Below are 6,146 nucleotides of genomic sequence, written 5' to 3'. Positions count from 1 at the left end.
CTTACAGGCTAGAGGGGGAGAAAGACATGACATGAATAAATTATAGATATGTACATAAGTGCTGTAGGGCTGAGGGGTCAATAATGGGTGAAAGTCCAAGTTTAAGTGTACATCTAAAAGGAGACCAAATATTTTTATAAACCAAATCAATGAAATAAGATTGGGGAAGTGAATGTTGCATAATCACCTGAAGGGATTGAGTAGATAAAATCCCTTTGGAATACCCAGGGAAGTCTGCAAGGAGCCAATGTCACAGTAGGTCTTCCCACACTGACATTCAGGTTTAAGAATAGGACAATTTCCTGATCCTCTTAGGAGATAAACTGGGAGAGGGAAAGTGTCATTTGCTGAAGACATTAGCAGAATAGCACACTGGGGCATACGCGTGGCTTAGTGGATAAAGCAGAACCTGGGAGTCAGAAGGTCATGGGTTCTATCCGAGTTCTGCCACTTGTCTGCTGTGTGATCTTGGGTGAGTCACTTCACTTTTCTGTGCCTCAGTTACCTCATCTCTAAAATTTGGATTGAGGTCTTGAGCTCCACATGGGACAGGGACTATGTCCAACTTAATAGGTCTGTACCTACCCCAGGACTTAGTAGAGGGCCTGACAGTAAGAAGTTAACAAATACCCCGCCTATTATTGTTACAGTTTGAAGCTTGAGGAAAATCAGAGGGAGCACCCAGAGACTGCACTGAAGCTATTAGATAATGCCTTTGAGAAGACCTAACTGCTGACCTAATAGGACACAACCTTTGTTGATGGCTTCTCAGTAGGACATAACCTTTGTCAGCTTCTCCTCAGGAAGACACAACTTTTGTCAGCTTCTTCTCAGTCATCTGCATTCACTCACATGTTGGGACCTCCAGTGAGGTTGGTAAGGTACTGGATGATAAAACTTTCATTGTTTGGGCACAAGTGTATGTGTACTTTACATAGATGGGTAGGTCCACTACCTTCAAATACCACTTCTATAGTCAATCCCTTCTGATCTCTAATGAACTTGTTCAGCAGAAGTGAGTATATCACTCAATTTCAGTGTTCAACCTGGATGAAGGTTAGCTGTTAAGAAGGGCCGACAGAGATATTCTGATCATGACCACAAGCTTCACCTTCACCCCATCTACCTCAACTGGAGAGGTAGCATAGCTTAGTAGAAAGAGAACATGGTCTGAGAGCCAGGAGACCTGAGTTCAAGTCCTAAGTCTGCCATTGGCTGATTGCGTGACCACTCCGGACCTCAGTTTTCACATCAGTTAAATCGGAATAAGGATGTCTGTGTCTAGTCTAATTATCATATATCCATCCCAGTGTTTGGCATATTATAAACTCTAAATAGATTCTATTTTCATTGTTAACTAATCATTTAGCAATAGGCATGGTTAGCTATAAGGTCAGGCAAGAAAGCATGGATGGCTCAGTGCAACCCCCAAACTGTTGGAAAACAACCTAAGCTCATGTCCTACTGATGCCCTCTGTAGATGTATCATAGGAGAACTTCATTATCTATGGAATCTTCTGCAAGTAAACAGGACACACATATATTATACATAGGTACAAATTTATATACATATACTTACTATACATCACCCAGGTTTCTTTTTCTCATATTTATACCTACATAACTGTTTCTCTATTTCTCTTTGTAGGTTGCTCAGTTACTCCAGGTAGGAATTATCTTTCCATTCCAGAGAAAAATTTAGGTGGGAAGTACTTAATGCTATTTTGAATTGGCACAAATCAAATTTGATTGTTATGATTAACCCACAGTGCATTCTTATTTCCCATGACTCTCCCTAGCTCTGGCTTTGTATACTTCTTTTCCCTTTATTGTGGCTCTTGGGCTGACAAGGGAACAGGTGCTATGCAAATTTGAATACTCATCACCTCATCATCCAGAGAACTCGTAGTAGCGATAATGAGCCAATTTGCCCCTAAACTACTGTTTCTTGGTTTTTCTCCTTGAGGATTTTTTTTTTTTATTTATAGCTAGAGAAATTACCTGCAGCTGAGTTCCTCTGGAATTAAACTTTAATGCAGCAGTAACATACACTGAATCTCTTCTGAGCAGCCTCTTCCATGAGAATCTTCTGTTTGAAAAAAAATGGATGGGTTATACAAGAAGTGTGTTTTTTAAAGGTCAAGAAAATAATTAGGTTATCTGCTCCTGGCCTACTCCACTGGCTTTATCTCTAGTTTGCACGGATTGTGGATTATTTTTTTCATACAGGTGCATAGACACAAAATGTGATAGTTGTGAGAGTCACAAATGCCTATCGAGTTTGCATTTCCCCCATCCGTTTTATGTTTTTGCTCCTGCACTAGAGGTCATATTTGGCAAAAGGACAGGGCTGAGCTTTGTGGGAGACATGTCAGGGAGTTGTCTTTTCAGTGTAGTGGAGGTAGCCATTCCTTTCAGTAGCTTCAAGCATGAAAGCTTTAGTAATGGCTGCATAAACCTCTCCTGGGCATTGAGTCTTTGATGTCCTGTCAAACAGCCTTGCTTTTCCTCCTGCTTTACAAAGTGTGTTCACAAATCACTCCCCGAGCATCCTTGGTGAAGATCATGATGATTATTATGGAAGTATGAGAGACTGGGATTTTAAAGAGTTATCAGATGCAATTGTATATTTCAACAGCAAGAAGAATGAGATCAAACCATGCTACCGCTTAATTAGCTTGCTTTTGCCCATAGGCGAGTCTTGCTTTCACAAATGGCCTGACTTCTTTCATTTGAAAGTTGTGAGGCTGAAACACTGCTCAAGTGCCTGGTTTGTCAGCACTTCTGCTCCCCAATTGGATGCCTGCATTGAAATGCCAGTAGATCAAAAGGACAACTGGGTGGGAATCAGCAAATATGCCAAGGACTCAAGAAGTTATTGCTACCTGCCAAAATGATTTTTAATAAATGATAGAGCATAGAATTGAAGAAGTCCACAGATACTATGTAAAGTGGTTCCAGAAACAATTTTGTATAAAACAAAAGGACAGTAATCTTGGACAAGAGAAGAAAGGAAAAAGTTTAATGATGTAATAACACTAACTGTGGTATATTGACTACTAACTATAAGCCAAACATTGTGCTAAGCATTGCAGTAGATACAGAATAATCAGATTGATCATAGTGCCTTGCTCTACATGGGGTTTATAATATAATCAATCAATGACATTTATTACTATGTGCAGAGCACTGTACTAAGCACTTGGGGAGTACAGTGAAACAGAATTAGCAGGCATGTTCCCTGCCCATAATGAGCTTAGTATAGAGCAAGAGATAGAAATCAATATGAATAAGCACTTTATAACATATAATTTAAAGAGATGTCCATAACTGCTATGGAGTTGGGGTTAGGACAAATATCAGATGTCCAAAGGTCACAGATCCAAGTGCTTAGATGACATGGAAGGGAAAGTGGGCTGGGGAAAAGAGGGCTTAATGGGGGAAGGCCTCTTGGAGATGTGAACTTAATGATGTTCTGAAGGTGGAGAGAGTGGTCGTCTGATATATGGAGGGGAGGGTGTTCCAAACTAGGGGAGGACATGGGAAGGAGATTCGCGGCAAGATAGATAAGATTGAGGCACAGTGAGTAAGCTGGAGCTAGAGGAGTGCAGTGTGTCAGCTGGGCTGTCGCAGAAGATCAGTGAAGTGAGGTAGGATGGGGCAAGCAGACTGAGTGCTTTAAAGCCAATGGTAAGGAGTTTCTGTTTGATGTGCAGGTGGATGGGCAGCCATTGGAGGTTCTTGAGGAGTGGGGAGACATGGACTGAACATTTTTGTTGAAAAATGAACTGTGCAGCCGAGTGAAGTTTAGACTGGAGTGGGGAGAAACAGGAGGCTGGGAGGTCAGCGAGGAGGTAGATGCAGCAGTCAAGGTGGGAAATGATAAGTGCTTGGATCGGGATGATGGCAGTTTGGATGGAAAGAACAGGGCAGATTTTAGCAGTGTTGTCTAAGTCTAAGGGGAAGTGGGCTAGATATATAATCCCCATTTTACAGATAAGGAAAATGAGGGACAGGAAAATGAAGGGACTTACCCAAGGTCAAACAGCAAGCAAGTGGCAGAGCCAGGCTAGTGTTTAACATAACTGTTCATACTGCTTCTCTTTTGTAAAAGCATTCACAAGTAATTTGTCATTTCCATTATTTTCCAGCCTAGTTTTCACACTAAGTCCTGTACCCAAGGCTTAGGTACACCTTTCTGAGCTAGTCAGGAAACATACAGGAGGATGAAAACTTACAGGAAAAAAAAACCCAATCTTTATAGTCTCAAGCTACTCTGTTTTAGTCCTTTGATGTTGACTGTGCTAGAGTTATTAGTACTAAATCCCTCTTTTTAGCTTACAAATGAGGAAGAATCCAATAGAGCGAAAAATGCTTGGCACATAGTAAGCGCTTAACAAATGCCATCATTATTATTAAAGAGCTTCTGGATCCTATTTTTTTTTTTGTGAAAATGAGCCAGAGTTGGCCATTATTTCAGTTGCCATCATAGCATCCCTATGAAATAGGGAAGGGCAGGAAGAATTATCCATCTTTTACAGATAGGGAAGTTGAGGCCCCAAGAGGGTAGGAGGTTTAGTCCAGATTGATCGGGTGCATGACAACACTAGGACTAAATCCAAGATCTGAAAATTTGCAGCCCAGGTTTCTTGCCACTTAGAGGCCAAATAAAATGACACTGAATCATTGTATTTAGAGAATCAATGTAAAATAGGCATCAGTGCCTTTTCTGAGATTGATCTCAACCTCAATTCTTGGTTTAATATGTCCTTCCACCCACCAGACTTTTGTATATCAGTTTGTTTTTTTCGTCTTGAGTGCATGACTCTAAAAGGAGTTATGGGTAAACTGGATATAAGAAATAATCCAGAGTTGGGAATAGTAACTCAGTCCAGAACTCCCTTATTCTCCAAAGCAGCCAGAAAGATAGCTATACCTGTCTTCAAAACCCCTCTAAAATTCCACCTCCAGTAACCTTTCCCCCCAAACTGACAAATCTCCAGTTATTTTACACAATACCCGCTCTTGGTATTTCTGTGTATTGTTCCTATCCTTAGAACTTCTGTACAAGTTCACATTTTTATTTGGATTTTCCTGTATTTACTACTTATTTTGCTACTTTACACAGAGTTGAGCTACTTCCTATTCTATCCTCCTACACTTACTATTTGAAAATTATTTCTGTCTTATGCTGTCGAGTCGTCATCAACCCATAGTGACACCATGGACATGTCTCTTCCAGAAATGCCCTACCTCCATCGGCAATTGTTCTGGTAGTGTATCCACAGAGATTTCTTGGTAAAAATAAGGAAGTGGTTTACCATTGCCTCCTTCCACACAGTAAACTTGAGTCTTCACCCTCAAATCGCTCCCATGACGCTGCTGCCCAGCACAAGTGAGTTTTGACTTGTAGCAGATTGCCTTCCACTTGCTAGCCACTGCTCAAGCTAGGAATGGAATGGGTATGCATCTGCTTGACTCTCCCTCCCAAAGCCGAGACTGGTAGAGTACTGGAAACTCTCCAGGTGTGACCCTGAGAGAAGTGTTTTTGTCAGCTATCTCTATTAGGCTGTGATTGATCTGCTTGAAGGCAGGGAACATGTGTCTATCTTCTGTAGGACTTTCCCAAGTGTAGTGCTTTGTCCTCAGTAAGTTCTCAATAAATACCACTGATTGACCAAGTATGAAATGTGTACTCTTGGCTTGAAATTTCCACATATTTCAGAAATGTCAAATGGAAGTAAGTCTAAGCAAGCCTCTGTATTTGGACTTTTCGGATTATGAGGCTTTGCCTCCCCCTCCCATCCCCTTACTGTAGGGGTTCCTAAAGGTTCAGTTCTTGGTCCCCTTCTGTTCTCGATCTACACTCACTCCCTTGGTGACCTCATTCACTCCCATGGCTTCAACTATCATCTCTACGCTGATGACACCCAAATCTATATCTCTGCCCCTGCTCTCTCTCCCTCCAGGTTTGCATTTCCTCCTGCCTTCAGGACATCTCCATCTGGATGTCTGCCCGCCACCTAAAACTCAACCTGTCCAAAACTGAACTCCTTGTCTTTCCTCCCAAACCCTGCCCTCTCCCTGACTTTCCCATCACTGTTGACGGCACTACCATCCTTCCCGTCTCACAAGCCCGCAACCTT

The 6,146-nt window shown here is 41.7% G+C and overlaps 1 non-coding gene across 1 annotated transcript; it reads right to left on the bottom strand.

Annotated features, from left to right (window-relative positions):
* Positions 1-5,405: 5,405 nt before the first annotated feature.
* LOC119932760 lies at positions 5,406-5,543 on the bottom strand. The gene has a single exon (XR_005452495.1). It is a non-coding gene; the product is annotated as a small nucleolar RNA SNORA7 (small nucleolar RNA).
* Positions 5,544-6,146: the final 603 nt, after the last annotated feature.

Source organism: Tachyglossus aculeatus, chromosome 9 (assembly GCF_015852505.1).
Source record: "Tachyglossus aculeatus isolate mTacAcu1 chromosome 9, mTacAcu1.pri, whole genome shotgun sequence".
NCBI lineage: Eukaryota > Metazoa > Chordata > Mammalia > Monotremata > Tachyglossidae > Tachyglossus > Tachyglossus aculeatus.
This window is presented reverse-complemented; position numbering and strand designations above follow the sequence as displayed.